Source organism: Rhinolophus hipposideros, assembly GCF_964194185.1.
Source record: "Rhinolophus hipposideros genome assembly, chromosome: 9".
Lineage (NCBI taxonomy): Eukaryota > Metazoa > Chordata > Mammalia > Chiroptera > Rhinolophidae > Rhinolophus > Rhinolophus hipposideros.
Window position 1 is genome coordinate 86,738,890 of NC_138055.1, and position 16,953 is coordinate 86,755,842.

The 16,953-nt window shown below is 43.8% G+C and overlaps 1 protein-coding gene across 1 annotated transcript in view; it reads right to left on the reverse strand.

The window, feature by feature from the left end:
- Window positions 1-310: 310 nt before the first annotated feature.
- KCNA6 (potassium voltage-gated channel subfamily A member 6) overlaps window positions 311-16,953 on the reverse strand; it is a 32,877-nt gene continuing 16,234 nt past the window's right edge. Inside the window, exon 2 of the mRNA XM_081059346.1 lies at window positions 311-686. The gene's annotated coding sequence lies outside the window, so the exon portion shown is untranslated. The remainder of the gene's footprint in view (window positions 687-16,953) is intronic.

A 16,953-nucleotide genomic window follows, 5' to 3' on the forward strand; every position in this document is an offset into this window, starting at 1 on the left:
GCAGTCACACACTAGAAAGAAATTCTACCTGCTCCTGGGGGACCCTGCACATAGCATCATCTGGGCCCTGGGAAAGCCACAGGAAACATAACTCTGACCTTAACATTGGCCCACAGGCTGACACTTGGAGAGTGTCCCTGTCCAGAGTGGGGTGGCTGCAGAGAGCAATCAAGTACCTTTTCTGGTAGCACCTGGGAAGCTGGCTGGGTGTTCTAGCATCTTGGAAACCTGCCTGCGTTTGTCATGACTACTTAACCCGTCTGCTTAAATTAGCTGTTAATGTGTCTATGCAGCAAAACACATAGCCTCTGAGATTTGCCATATATTTATTTGTTAGTCTTCCATGGCCACTTTTTTCCTGGGCGGGTCTGTGGCATGCACTTTCTGCCATCCTTTGACCTCAGGCCTCCTTGTACCTGGTCTCTCTTGCCCACACCACCAGCTTCCACCTCTCCCTACAGCCCCACTCCAGCATCTTGGGGCCCATGTTTAATGCCAGCGGGTCCAATCTCAGTTTCTTCTAGTCTGGTCACTGATGTGGGGGGCCACTGGAGAGGTGTCAGACTGGATAGCCCAAGGAGGGATCTCGTCCTCTGGAGAAGTTAAAGGTCCAGGCCCTCTCTGTCCGGCAGTTATCACACCTGTGTGTAGGTCTCCTTGCTTGGACCACTGTGCCAGCCTTTTCCCTGCCAGGGAGGAATCAGAACAAAAGGAAGTATAGTTTAGTGATCTCAGGGTCTGCTGCAAGATAAACGACACCAGGGAGCCAGGAAACACCTAATTTATTCCTTATTGCTCTCCCCTTGTTCACCTTCCTCCAGCAATAAGGGCCACATACGACCTCCCACCTCAGGGCCTTTGCACTTGCTTTTCCCTTTGCTTAGAATGCCCTTCCCCCACATATCCACAGGGCTCTCCCTCCCATCTGGTCTTTGTTCAGATGCCATCTTCTCAGTAAGGTCACCCACTTCTCCCACTCCCTTATTTAACATTGCATTTCTTCCTCAACATTCCCTACATCACCCTCATGAGTGCTAATTTTTCTCTATATTTTTCTATATAGAGCACAGCCTCTATATAATGAGATAGTCAGAGTGATAGTTAAAGATTTGCTTATTCTCCCCATTGGAGTTAAATCTCTATGAGGGCAGGGAATTTACATCTATTGATGATTTGTTCACTAATGTACCCAAGCTTAGTGAGCAGCACAAAGTAGGAGCTTTATAAATATTTGTTAAATGAAAAAAGAAATCAAGAAATAGCAATGTAAGCATTGATTGAGAAAAACAAGGGTAAATACCAGAAAAAAACTTAAAATAATTTAAAGTTGTTGCCTCTGAAGTCTTCCATAAGAGAAAGGCAGGGCGGCTGATTTTCTTTAGAAGCCTTAGAGTATTATTTGGCTTTTCAAACTGTGCATGCATTACTTTAATAAAAAATTTAAATGATTTTTAAAAATATGCTCACTGCTTTCACTTCCCCACAGAAATCATATTTCATTCTAAAACCAAAAGGAGGTGACTACTAGGTTACCTACCCTTTTCTATTATTAATCCTAGAAGTCATCTTTCTCTCTTCCACCTCTTTCTCTCACCCACCACCTGCAAACCATCATGAAGACCTGATGTTCCCACCTCCACCGTAGCTCTCAAATCCAATCACCTATTCCTGTCTCCGTCACTATTGCCTTAGTGCCATCTTTACCTGGATGTTGCAAAAGTTTTCTAACAGGTCCACCTATGTCCATCCAGTCCATTATACCATGGCCAGACAGATATTCTCAAACACAAATCTGACCATGTCGCTCCACTGCCACCTACTTAAAACATGCCCATGGTGTCCTGTGGCTCCTGGGCTAATGATAAAACAGCCCTCCCACTTCACTCCACGTTTACACGTTTACTTTTCCCTCACCACCCAGTTTCGTACTCAGCACGTTTCCCCGCCGCAGGGCCTTTGGACATGCTGTCCCCTCTTCCCGGAATGCTGTCTCTAGAACTTTTACCTCTTTACCTCCTGCTTATCATTTAAATATCAGCTAAAGAGTCACTAAGTCAAATCCTCCTATTTTAGTCTGTTACAGCACAGGTGCGTGGCTCTCTGCACTTCGTAACACTTGCCACAGTTGCAGTTTTACATTTGGGCTTATTGAATTAACATCTGCCTCCACTCCTACCATCAACACACACACACACACACACACACACACACACACACACACACTCATAAGCTTCATTAAAGGAGGACATTCATTTCATTTATCATTATATCCCTATTGTCCATACATAGGTAGGAACTCAATAAATAGATATTGAATAATTTGTTGAAACACGGCCTTTTACTACTGCAAGAACCCGTATGTACTTCCTGGGTATACATAATGTTTTCTCATCTGTCTTACCTCACCCTAGACTTGGAGCCTGTTTGTTTTTACTTTACAGCCCTGCCACTCACTTCTCTATATACTACTTCCAGTTCCCATCTTCACACATAATTTCTGGAAATGTGTATTGACATAAAAGGGGCAAAAGATCATTTGTTGTAGGGGATTTCTATCCTGGAGAGCCAACATATTATAAAATCCTTCCTTACACTTTGCCTTTTATACACAATTCTCCATGATATATTTCCAGCACTTTACATATCATCTTTAAATATATTATCTTCTTTCATAATTCAACACGGATTCAGTTGGCTGAATTCCAGTGCACAACTGATTGAAGCTGAAGATTTGGCGCTTTAGGCAAACCTGGTGATTTTTTGTCTTTTCTCAAATCTATTAACACCTATGCTCTCTGCTGGAGAGTCCTCTGTTTTCCCTCATTTTTATAAACGAAGGGGAAAAATGCAACAGAAAGAGGCAAATTATTGCATGTGCAGTATTATGCAGAAAAGAGGGTGACACTGGCTGGCTGGCAGGGCTGTTCTAAGAATACCCATTTGTCAGCTAATGAGCAAAATTCCAAGTCCAGCAGAAGACAGGGGACCAGAGAGTTCTAATTTTGAATATCTAATGTGGAGCACCACTTGCTTACGCTCCTTGTGCCATTAGGGAACACTTGATAATCCAATATTAATTTAACTCTTTGCTGAATAAAACTAGTTTGAATTTATCCATTTTCTTCCCTCCTTATTCAGAATTGTATGATAAACAAAATATTCTTTAAATTTCTTTCTAAAGAGTAAAACTATCAAGTTGTCTTCCTTTACATTAAATTTCTTTCAGACACAAGCGAAGATAATCATGGGGGGTGGTCCTAATTTTTTAATGTCTGTAATATAATACAATTGAACAATGAAACCTGAGAATTCCCAGGCATGTATTTTTAAAACACCCCTTCCTTTGCCCTCCATAACCAGTCTCTGGCACTATCTATTGGTGGAGTGAGTTGGGGGGCGGGGGTCACATCTTCAAACAGGCTGCAGTCCCCAGAGCGTGGGCCACGCCACATCCTCAGGGGAAGGCTAGGACCACTATCTGAATGATCCTGCCTCTTGCTGAACGCTGTGTGAAACACTGACCCTCTCAAGCTACACTTGCTGCTGTTGTCACCATATTTGGATTTAGGCTCAACAGTTGTTTCCCAACCATTCTTGCCATTTCTGTGAGTGATGTGCAATTTGGCGTTCCTTGAAACCTTGATCTTGATCAAATGTTGTGTTTCTCTGGGGTATGTCACTAAAGCCCTGTGCCTTCCCACAAAAGGGAAGTTGTGGCATGCAACACTTTTAGGGCTATGGTTTATGTGCAGACACTCACAGGAAAATTGTCAGGACACTCTCAAGGCTTAGTATCTACCATTATCCAACCCCGCCTCCCACCGTTGTATTGAGATATACTGGCACACAGCACTGTATAAGTTTAAGGTGTACAGCGTAATGACCTGACACATTGTGAAATGATTACCACTGTGTTTAACATCCATCATCTCATATAGATACAAAAAAATATTTTGTTGCTGTTGTATGAGAACTTACAGGATTTACTCTCTCAACAACTTTAAATATATCATATAGCAGTGTTAACTATAGTCATCATGTTGTACATTACATCCCCGGTGCTTATTATGTTACAAATAGAAATTTGTACTTTTTGACCATCTCCATCCAATTCCCCCACCCACCAACCTCATCTCTGGTAACCACAAATCTGATCTCTTTTTCTATGAGTTTCATGTTTTGGTTTTGATTTGGTTTGTTTAGATTCCACATATAAGTGAGATCATGCAGTATTAGTCTTTTTCTGTCTGACTGATTTCACTTAACACAATGTCCTCCGGGTCCATTCCTATTGTCATAAATGGCAAGATTCCCCTCTTTTTTTGGCTGAATAATATTCTGCCATTATCTTTAAGAGCAAGTGTACATTAAAATCATCAATGAAATGCTAATTAAACAAGATACTATTTAATGCTGATCAAACTAACAACTGCCCCTCCCCCCCACATGCAAACTAGAATATTCAGAGCTGGTTGGGTGCTATAATCACTCTCTTTCAGAGCTGATGATTTCTTCTGTTTGCCTCTCAATTTCTATCACCATCTATTATTGCTTTTTCAAGATGGAAATAATGTTTCTGATTCTAAAAAAAAAAAATGCACACACATTGCAAACAATTCAGAGACTACTACAATTCAGTTAAAAAGAAACTGAAAATTATGTACATCTCTTCAACCCAGAAAAAAAAACCATATTGCCTTTGGAGTCACACAGAGCTGGTCTTAGTTACTAACGCAGAGCCTCATCTGACAAGTGGAAATAAGGACTGAAGCTGCCGCATGGTGTGAGGATTTAAGAGGATATTTGCATGTGGAACAGTGTGTAGTAACTGGTGGCTATGACCATTGCTGTTATTGATATACTTCCACTCTTCTTTATGCATACATATGTACATATGTACATGCCAATGTGCACTGTTTATGTTCCCACAAAGTTGCTTTTGTGTGACCAAATGATTATTTAGAAGAGACATTGCTTTGATAAATAAATATTTAATTTATTAAGAATTTAAATCTTTAAATTGAGTTCTTCCTGAAGATTTTGATCTCAGTTGACACATTTTATTACTCTATTCATAAGCAGAGGTTGCCTGTTTTGTTTTTCAAAAGCCTGAACTCCTTGAGAATCTTTAAAAGCAACAAGAAGAGGAGAACCTCTTGAAGGTTATGTGTTATGGATTGAATGTTTGTGCCCCACCCTCCAAATTCATATACTGAAACTCTAAGCCCCAGTATAGCTATATTTAGAGATGGGGGCCTTTAAGGAAGTAATGAGGTCATAAATGAGGTCATCGAGGCGGGACTGTGGTCCCCTGGGATTGGTGTCCTTATAAAAGAGAGAGAGACCCTGGAGCGGGCTCCCTCCCCACCTCTCTCTCTCTCTCTCTCTCTCTCTCTCTCTCTCTCTCTCTCTCTCTCTCTCTGCACAGAGAAAAGGTAATGTGAGGGCACAGGGGGTAGGTCAGAGGTCGAGGGCAGGGACCCACCCACCACTAGATGCTCTGGAGATGGCCAGAATTTGGAGCGCGGGCTACAGGGTGCATAAAAGTGGCCAGACCTGAGGCTCGGGGCCGGGGCCGGGGCCGAAGCCTGACAAGGACGCAGCATAGCCCCTACGGGGTTTGTGAACTGAGATTTATACCCAGTCTTAGAGTTGTCAGATTTCGCAAATAAAAATACAGGATCTGCAGTTAAATTTGAGTTTCAGATGATTTTGTAATATTTGGGATATTTTGATACAAGAAAATTATTCACCGTTTTCTGGAATTCAAATTAACTGGACATTCTGTATTTTATCTGGCAACCTTACCCAGTACAGGAACAATTTTCTGGAGGGCATTTTAGTAATGCATGTCAAAATATTTAAGGCATACATAATTGTTAGCATAGCTATTCCACTTCTAAGAGTTTATTCACACACACAAAAATCATTGGATAATAGATAGACATGTACAGGTAATGATATTATCAGTGTATCGTTTATAATCATACAAAAACTGAATTAACGTAAGAGTCATTAAATAGTTTTCGTACCTTTGTTCAAATGTATGCAGCCTTAAAATTATATTTTTAAAATCCATATTTATTATTATGAAAAGATGTCCAAAATATGACATTAAATTTTAAAAGGTAATAAAGTAATTTTAAGTTTAATTTTATTTTTAACCAAGTATTTTATATGTACAACTTAAAAACATACACATGAAAAATATCTGAATAATTATACAAAGATGTTAACAGGCATTATCTCTGGATTGCGGCATTATTGGTGACTTTTACTTTACCCTATGTGCCTTTAGGCATATATTATTTTAATAACCAGAATAAAACATACAGCTGTTACAATTTTGGAAATGAAAGCATTCTTTGATAATTCTATAATCTTCAGATCTGAAGCAATGAGTCCATGTGTCAATTCAGGAACTCCTCACCTAAAGCCGAAGGGCACGTTCCTCATCCCCTTTTGGTGTTGATTTATCTAAGCTATGACATCTTTTCCTTGTCTAAGCCACAGAAGAACCTGGCTGTATATTTGCTATTTTTGTTCATTTGTTTGTTTACAGGGAGGTGTTTTTATTTTCTGGCTACCCAATATCCATTTTATCCTTTCTTTTCATTACAGAGAACCAGTTTTCCTCTGAAGAAACCATTTCCCCTCCCCATACTCAGTCCACGTGCTTTGGTTAAAATCGATTCCAACCTTGGCTCCAAGAGTGTGCATGTAACCCAAATATGTCCAGTCCGAGCAAACCATTCTCCTGGCCTAATATAAAAATTTTGTCCAGACAAAAGAATGAGGTAGAATTCTAACTAATGAAAATCAGATCATAGGCTTTGTCAGATCAACAGAAGCACTCTTTTTCTTGGACCACTACCTGGGAGGATATATGTCTGGAGTTATCTGAAGCCAACATGGACAGCAGAACTTAGGATGGAAGATGAAAGAGATGATAGAGATGAAAGAATTTTTACCTCCTGGATCATACTGTATCTGAATCCCAATTTTACTTTTTAAAGAATTTTATTATTTTCAAATAACATAGTATGGACCTTAGACTTATCATGAATTTTCCAGCAAAGTCTCTAGTTAATTTAATTAATACAAGAATGAAATTAATTGAGTCAACAGCAGTAGGTGGAAACACTACTTAAAGATATGGGGAGAATTTCATAGGTGGCAATACCCTAAGGAGTAGGGTTGCCAGGCATCCTTGTACACACAGGACATGTCCCGTATTTAATGATTATGCCTGCTTTCTGTAGTGACTTTCTCAGGACACCCTAAATGTCCTGTTGTCAGCTTTTTTCAATAAATTACAAAAATTCAGCAGTTAGAGCTATTTATCAAATTTATCTGAACATTGAATACTTTCATTTGCTAAATTTGGTGGCCCTACTAAGGAGTCATTCAACCCCTCCAACTTTCCAGCTTCAGCCTTCTCTATAATATTTCTGTGACCCAAAGCCGACTTTTAGATGAAGTTATATGAGTTGATAAATTTCCCTTTTTTGATTAAATTGGCTTGAACCCGATTTTTAGTCTCTTGTAACCAAAAGAAAGCTAACGACCCAATTAATTACAGAACCACCAACACCTGAGCTCTACAGCCTAAGCTCTAATAATAGCTCTAATAACAGCTACATTTATTAATCACTTACTGTGTTCTGGACATTTTAAATACATTATCTCATGAATCAGCCCACCCATCCTTTGAAATAGACATCATTTTCTGCATTTCACAGGTGAAGAACCTGAGGTTCCACAAGGTTAAATAATTCACTCAGAATCCTACAGCTCGCTGGGTGCAACCAGGGTGCTGAACACCAGTCTCTGTTCTTCCACTGCACCATGCTATCTTCTAGTCTAAACTTTGAATTCTGAACTCTGGTCTCACGCCACACAGTTCTTTTATTTGGCTTGGGTGCACTACCAGTTCAGTTAAAATAACCACCAGAAAGCCTAACTTCGCACAAACAGCTCTGATTTGAAGCCGAGCGGGTAAACAGAGCCTCCGTTTAAAATGAGTGAAGGAAGTTGCCTCAGTATTACTGCTTTTCCTCATTTCCAAGCGAGGATTAAGAACTGAAAGCAAGTTTTTGGCTCACGTGAGTCGTGTCGGATGCCAGTTAGCATCGTTCAATCTCAGAGCATTAATCAAAGTCAACTCCATTGTTGAAGTTAAGTAGATAATTGCAAATTTTCCACTTTATATGAACACTGCCTAAAACTGTACAAGCTAGGCACGAACTATGGATACATGCAGACCTGAGGCAAAGAAATTACCAGATTTCCAATACATCATTTCTGTTTTTTATGAATATATAACAGTATATAAATAAAATGATGGGTGCACATTTGCCTGTGACATGATGTTCTATGTGCAATTCATCTCGTGTTTGGTATTTCTCACAGTAACCCAACATCCCTCTAAAGGAACAGGAGTAGCAAGTAGGTGATGAGCTCTGTTCACAGTGAGGCAGCGCCTCAATCGCAAACACATGACAAAGGTCCCCACTTTACAGAGGTGGCTGAGGCCCTTGGCCCCGCATGGCCCAGTCCACTTAGGCTGCCCTTGGAAAGCAGTCAGAAGTGGGGAAAGCGCTCTTGCTGTCCTGGCTTCTGCTCTCCAGCCATCGCAACCACTGTGCTCAGCTGCAGCCTCGTGTGTGGCTGCTCCCCCTGAAGGACGGCAAAGGCGGGGCCAGGAGCCCCTGTAGACGCCTGCACGGAGGGAGGCTGGCAGGCAAAGCTATTCGGTTTGTTTCTGAGTAAATCTATTTTTCAAACATCTCCACCTGATGACTTCCTGGCAGCCCTGAATATTTTATGGAGGAAGTTCCAGTAACAGAAGAGACACAGTCCCTTACCTCCCCGTGCTAGCAGCCTGAGGGAGGCCTTCAGGCTCCTAGGGAGGGTCAAGGGGGACCAGTGTGGCGGAAGGAGGGGGAATTTATGACACTATGCCCCCAAGGTCAGTAGGATGATGACAGCACTTCAAACACAAAGGTTCTTTTCAAATCTACCTCTGAACTGCAGGGCCCACACGCAGCCTGTCCACGCACAGGCCCCTAGCGATGCTCAGTAAGAGATGGTAACCTCTTGTACCTGGATTCCTCCAACCGCCTTCTGTCAATGGCACACCAAGGGCAGTGAGCTAAGAGAGGTCTGCCCCCACACAGGCAATAAAGGGGTGCGTCGTCCACAGAGGATGTAACAGCAATAGTAAGACTAACCAAAAGTCGAAACCTTTCATTTTCACATGTGCCAGCAATCATACACAATGTCAGTGATAAAGTATCCCTCCAGACTAGGGTGGACCACCTCAGCCCACGACTGACAACGCCACTTACGACTCCCTCTGGGGCCCCACCTTCTAGTCTCCTTCCCACTCCTGTCCTCACCTCAGCCAGAAGCATCACCCCCAAATGGGATCAAGGCATGTGATGCTTCCGCTTTAAAACTCTGGCTTTCTTCCAAGGCCTTCAGAATGCATCTGACTTCTAGCAGCTTCATGAATTGTCCAAATCTGACTCCCACCTATTTTTCCAGCTTCCTCTGCACCCTTTCACCCTCCATCCGCATGTGTCCCAAGCTCCCAGTACCGTGAACACACTATCCCATTTCCAGACCCCCACGTTCAAGCCATTCCTTCTCCTAAGAATTTTCTTTTCAATCTTGAAAACTCTGACTTATCTTGCAAGACTTGGACGGTGTGTCAGTTTGTCTGGGAAACCCTCCTTGACGGCCTGCAGCCAGGACGGATTCGTTACTCTTCCTCCCTTACCTGCAGCACCTGCTACATACCTCCACCGTCACTTACTGCATATTCTACCCCCCCTGCTGCCATTAATTACTGGTGACCTTTGAACAATGGGAGGGGGTTAGAGGTGCTGATTCCCCCCTCCCCATGCAGTCGAAAATCTGCATATAACTTTTGACTCCCCACAAATCTCACTGTAGTCCCTTGGTATCCACCTGGGATTGGTTCCAGAATTTGCAGATGTGCAAGTCCCTTATGTGAAATGGTCGTAGACCAACACATACAGTCAGGCCTCTGTAACCACAGATCGATAATGCTGAGGGGGAAGCCAAGGGAGTCCCAAAGAATCCTCTGAGACCTAATATCATGGCTGGGGCAGGCTGGTTGCAAAAGTGGTTCAAGCTCCCCACCCTGCCTTTGCAAGGACACTTTAAACTCCTCCCACCAAGAGGCAGAGTCTGTTTCCCCATTACTTGAGTCTGGATTTGTCTAATGATTTGTTTTAGCCAGCAGTATGTGGCAGAGGTGACTGTGCTAGTTCCAAATCTTGATCTCAGGTGGCTTTGATGCTTCGGCTTGCTCTTGGGCCCTGTATCCTCCATAAGAAAAAGCCCAGGCCACCTGCTAGAGGGACAGGAAAGACACGTGCAGGAGAACCAAGGCTCCTTGGACAAGAGCCAGCCAAGCTCCAGAAGCTGCCACCTGACCAACCCAGACTGACCAGAGAGGCACGAGGAAGTGCAGGGCAGGCCCGACCAGAAGAGCTGCCCAGCTGTGCTCAGCCCCTACTACTAACCTGCTGAAGTGAGACCTAGAAAACAATGGTTTTTGTTTCAAACCCCTAAGGTTTAAAGCGGTTACTTACATAGCGATAGCTAACTGGTTTACCAGTCCTGGAGCCGTCCCTCCTCAAGACTCCAAGTTGTATGAGAAAATAAATGTGCTTTTGGTTTTTGTTTTCCTGACACTGTTGGATGCAGCCAATAGCTCCCTGACATAGTGGTGCTGAGGAATGAAAAGATGAGACAGGGCTCCCACCTTCAAGGAAATGCCAGTCCAATTGGACTTAAAACATGTTTTTCAAGTAGGTTGTCAACCCTTTGAGGTGAGGACTGGTGCCTTGTGTATCTAGAAAGGATTAGTCTGAAAATGTGCATGAAAATACAAGGTAACCTCCACTTTCCTCAAAAAAATTACGAATAGAATTACCATATGACCCAGCAATCTCTCTCCTGGGTAACTACCCAAAAAATCTGAAAACATTTATCCGTTAAAGACATATGTGCTCCTATGTTCATTGCAGCTTTATTCACGGTGGCCAAGACATGGAAACAACCAAAGTGTCCTTTCATAGATGCTTGGATAAAGATGATGTGTAGTATATATACACAATGGAATACTATTCTGCCATAAGAAAGGATGAAATAGTGCCATTTGTGACAACATGGATGGATCTTGAGATTATAACGCTAAGTGAAATAAGTCAGACAGAAAAGGTAGAGACCCATATGATTTCACTAATATGTGGTGTATAAAACTGAAAACAACAATGGAACGAGACAAAAAAAAAATGAAGAAACAAAAACTCATAGACACAGACAATAGTTCAGTGGTTACCAGAGGATAAGGGGGGCAAGGGGTAGTAGATGAGGGTAAACGGGATCTAATATATGGTGATGGAAGGAGAGCTGACTCTGGAAGGTGAACACAATGTGATATATAGATGATGTATTACAGAATTGTACACCTGAAACCTAACTTTACTAACCATTGTCACTGCAATAAACGTTAATTTAAAAAAAAAACGATTAAAAAATGATTCCCCCCCCAAGAAAACGCCACAAAAAACAGAGTAACCTACACTGAGTGTGAAGGAAGTGGGCCAGTCCACACAGAGGCTTCATGCAGGACACTATATTTGAGCTAGGTGGTCTTTGAGGGAGGTTTAGGATTTAGACAGATGGGGATAGAACGGGAGGTGAAGAGAGGCAGGATCCTATCTTGGCCTGAAAAATGGATATTCCATAGGGATTTGTTCTGGGAAGAGGTGAGTGACTAGGAATCGAGCTCAGATGTGGTGATTTAGGGCATGAAGGACACACAAGGAAAGAATAGCTTATTCAATACAAGCCCCTCTTTCCCCAAATATCCATGTTGTGAGTTTACAAGGCGGAGCTACCAGGAAGGACAGCCAGTATCCTCCACAGCCACTCTCAAAAGAGTTTCAAAAGGTGCATCATCCCAGGGGTCGCCCCATGACCCCAGGAGGGACCAGGCTGAAGAATCCCTTCCACCTGTGGGTCCCTGTTCCCTTTCTCTTACCCAGTGTGCTTCCTGGTGACAGCATGGTGGTGGTGTCACAGAGGAGGCCTTTAGTAAAGGTGGGACAACAGGCTGAATAGATTTTACAAGCCTACGAAAAAAGTAACAGACAAGTGCTTGTTTCTTTCAAATTGCTAGCGTCTGCCACATGTCTCTCTCCATCTGAGTTGCCCTGAGCCTGAGCGGAATGATCATGGGCTTACAGGATTACCCTAGGCTCTGGATAGGGTCATCCCTTTGGAGCTCAGAGGTAGGAGGAAGCCCCCCTACTCTTTGGTCCCAACTGCAAACATGAAAGCACTAGATAATTCCAAAACCAAACCAGCTTCAGATTTAGAGCACAGGGAAGGAGGAAACGATTATTTATTTTGGCCAAGAAGCCTACTTCTCTTTATTGAGCAACGATTGTGTGCTAAGCATATCTTATCCTCATGAGAAAACCCTCACGATATTTCTGTGAGATGAGCATAATAATCCCCATTTTATAGTTGAGGAGCACCAGGCCCCAAGAGAGGAGGAAACTGCCCAATGTCGCAACGCTAGTGAGCGGGAGAGGCAGGATTTGAACCCAGGTCGTTCTGACACTGAAGTCTGTACTCTCCCCTGAAGGTCCCATGCAGTGCCTGGCTATTATGACTTCCTCAGTCTGAGAGGAACGCAAGCTTTCACTGGAGATTATTTATATAGACATCCCATCTTAGCCAAGAGAGTAAGTAAGTTGACACGTTAGACTTCAGAATCAGCTCTGTTCTAAAGTAACCATGGTAATTATATGGTTTGGGGCCAATCAAGTGATCTCTTGAGGCCTCAATGATTTTTTCATTTATAAAATGAGAAAACTAAGTTGGATGATGGATCAGGCCCCTTCCAGCTCCCACCGCTGGGAAGTTTGCCATCTCTTCCATAGAAAGACTAACCCAGACTGAATAAGCCTTCTGTCCCATGTCAGGACTTCTAGAAAAGAGGCTCAGATTGGCTCGGGTTCGAGCCTCCTCCAACCCACCATGTCAGGGGATGAGGTCAGCCAGGACCAACTTGGCTGCTGGAGGCTCAGCCTTGTGGGTGACAGGCAGTTAAGGGGGTAAGTGCAATGGGCTCTTGGACCCTCTGATAATCATGCTGTCTGACAACATCCAACCAGAAGGGTAAAGATCCAGCAAGCCATCCATTCTGGGTCATAGAAAACTACACCACTGCTTGCTTTGCTTTGGGAAAGGAGAGCTTGTCAGTCTTATCCCCACTCCTCTCCTTCCAAATCCTCTTACTTGGCAGAAAAGCCACACTAAGGTGCCTTTCCTGAAAGTCAGTCCTGGGGGATCAAAAATCAGTGAAGATATTGATTGGCTCTCGACACACACCAACCCACCAAATCAATTAACAACCCATGGTGGGCAGGCTCTGGGAGAGGGAAAAAATGACATCGCAGCAGAAATCAAATCGGTTAGGTGGTGGCGTGGTCTCAGTTAGATGGCTGCTGATGGCTAAATAAAGGGAAGTGAGGGGAATAAGTATCTGATCTCTTCCCTCTGGGGCAGCTCTGCTACCTGCATTGCCTATGAGGCAAAACCCCGCCTCCTCCCACCACTTCTCCCAGCCTCCCAGGGAGAGAGGCTGCAGGATTCTGACACAGAAAGCCTGCAGTCACTGGGAACTTCTCCAGGACACAGCCTGTTCGAGGGAAAAGGTTTGCATGCGGAGAGTAAGAGTAAGGGAAACAGAGTCATTGGTTTGAGTCAGGTGGGAATTTGAGCCAATAGCTGGTTGCTGATGGAGGGTGGTGGAGGGGTCCATGCAGTGACCGGGTTGTTTTTCTTCCCCTACTCTGCCTGGTTAAGCACCAATCCATTCCAGATGTCCAGACTGGGGACTCACCACTGCAGGAGCCTCCAGCCCCCACCGCGGCCTCACAGGAAGGACTCAGGTGGGCTTTAAGGCTGTTTGGGAGCAGGACGGGAGGCGGAGTGGGTGCAGGGGAGAGAAGCTTCAGTGTGAATGTGAGCATCCATCCAGGACAGGAGATGCAGCTGGGGACATGGGAATTCGTCACGGGCAGCTGTGCTGCAGGTGACCCTCCACGCTCCTGCGAGGCACTGTGCGTGCTGCACACGACCAGCAGTGAAGGGCTAATCTGGGGGCTAAGGGTCAGATGGCTGTGGGTGGCAAGCACCGTCCAGGTCCCCAGGCCTTTTGTCCCTCATTATCTAACTGCTGAGTGGGATGGAGTTTGGGAGAGAAACCTAACTGTACATTTCAGAGAGGGCTCTCAGGGGAAGAGGAGTGGCTGCAGTAGAAGGACTGGATGAGAATGAAAAGAAAGGGCTTCCCGAGTCAACACTAGGAGAGACAGCTGAGGGAAGCTAATGTGATTTCATCCTGGAAGATCTTCAGGGAGTGGGAGGCTGCCCTTCTGGAAAGGGCAAGGCTGGGCAGAGAACAGCTACTGCTGACTGAGGGAGAAGCTGTGCAACCTTGGGTAACTCAGTCAACGTCTCTGGGCCAAGGTCAATCATCATAAAGCCTTCTCTCCTGACCTTAGTGGATTGTTATGATATTCCATTGTGAAAGAGATGTGTAAAATGTGAAGTGCACGTACATGTAAAGGTGTCAAATCCGTATTGTCAGAAATTCTCAGACGAGTGGTTCCCACCTCTGGCTGTGCACTAAAATCTCTTGAGAAGCTTTTTTTAAAATGCTGCACTTGGACTTCAGCCTAAATCAATTATTCAAATTGGGGGAGGAGTAAGATGAGACAGCAGAGAGGACAGGGAATGGTACTTTTAACAAATGCTTTTCAGGTGGTTGTGATGGCCATGAAAGTTGAGACCACTGCCTAGACTCCCCAGAGTTCCTGAAGATAATCACTTGGAGCACGTCTTTAAAATGCAAGTTCTTGGCTTTTCTCAGATCTGATGAATCAGAGTTTCAAGGAGGGCTGGCCATCTGTATATTGAGAAAGCTTTAATGCCAGCAGCACGGACGTGCCATTCCAGGGGTGAGGGGTCAATTCTCTCCTTTCCGACACAATGAAGAGTCAGACCCAGAATACTCGTGACAGCATGGGCCGAGCAGCTTAGGAAGGGGGCGTGTCCTGCTTGGATAATATGTACAGACATGTGCTCCTGGGCCCGGCTGCACTGGACGGCCACATCCAATCCCATTCCTGCTCCACCGGCTGACAGGCCAATTATTATAATGACAAATGTCCCAGCCAAAAAGCCTGAGAACCTTCAGATAAAAAGGAAACCATGATGAGTAATCTGTAATGAATAACACAGATTACGAGTGTTTTATTATTTTGTCAATGTGTTGTCCTGGCTTTCCTGCTTCACACTTTCTGCTGACTCTTCCAGTCATAAGATTATATAAACACACACACACGCACACACGCACACACCCAACCTCATTAAACACACAAATGGGGGGATGAAGAAGCAACTGTGTTATTATGGAACAACGCTAGTATAGACTTGAAGAATGCAGATAATGTTAGGACTGAAAGGTACCCGAGGGATTAGGTTCACTTTAGTTCTTTCCTCTCACTGGGGCAGTGTGAGCACAGCAGTTAAGAGCCAGGACTCTGGGACCAGACTGCCTGGGTTCAAATCCCACCACCCTACTTACTGGCTGCGCGATTTAGGGCAAGCTATTTCTGTTAAGTGGAAATACTCCCGAGACTGCCGGGAAGATTAAATGACTTAGTACATCCAAAGCTCCTCCTAGCAACGTTCCTGCATGCTGAGAAGTGTTTGCTGCTCTTAATTAGCGTGGTTTCTGTTATAGGTGAGGAAACTGAAGTCGAGGAAATGAGTTCGTCAGTTTGTCATACTTCTTTGCCTGTTGTAGGAATACAACCTAAGGAAATAGGCATACATGTGAACAAACACCTATACTGACAATAGTCACTGTAGCTTCATTTAGAAGAACAAACTGAATGCCCAACATTGGGGCTAGTTACCAAAATAATGATACATCTGTGGGGGGTTATGTAATCATTGCATGAGAAAATTAGAGACATGATATGAAATTTTTTAAATGAAATACAATATGATCTCTATAGAGATATAGATACAAACTAAGACAGAGCTAGTCTGAAAGGAAAACCCAACAAAATGCCAACACTGGATGTCTCTGGTTGTGGGATTATGGGGACTTTTATGTTCTTCCTTATACTTTTCTGAAGTGCACAAATTTTCCATAATGATCAGATATTATTTTTAAAGTCAGAAAATAAAATGTTTGTGTCAAGCAATTTGCTCAAGGTTGAATAGCACACCAGGACCTATACAGCCAGGTTTCTACTGCTTCATCAGCCTGCGCTGGCAGCAGGAAGGGAATCTCAACGGATGAGGGGATGGCCGAACACCAAAAAGCACCCACACTGGTGCAGCCGTGCAGGATGGGGACCCGGCTCAGAGGGCCCCTGGTTTAGACACAGGGCGCCAGCTCCCAGGGCTGAGCTAGAAGGGCAGAGCTAGACACTTTCTACCCAGCCAAGATTTTTCTGTCCAGAGCCACTGCGTGGCATCCAATTCAACGCCTGCCCTGGGGGCCACTGCTCTGTCTGAGGATTCCAAAGAATTATACCAATTTTTCTTTCCTGTGTCTTTTTAACAGACACCCTGTAAAGTAGGGAGCCAGAGACCCGGGGAACACTGGTTATACCCCTGCTGCTCTGCTTTCTCCTGCCTTTCCTTACTATAGAAGCGCCTTTCCTTTCAGAGTCCAACATTTTTCCAATCATGATGCCAAGGTGCTGACACTGCCCAAACCAAGGAATGTTTATTTTGCAACTTTAAAATAAAAAATGACCTGGAATCACTTAATAATTCAGATAGACCTCGTCTAAGAAAAATAAGAAGGCAGGAAGGCAG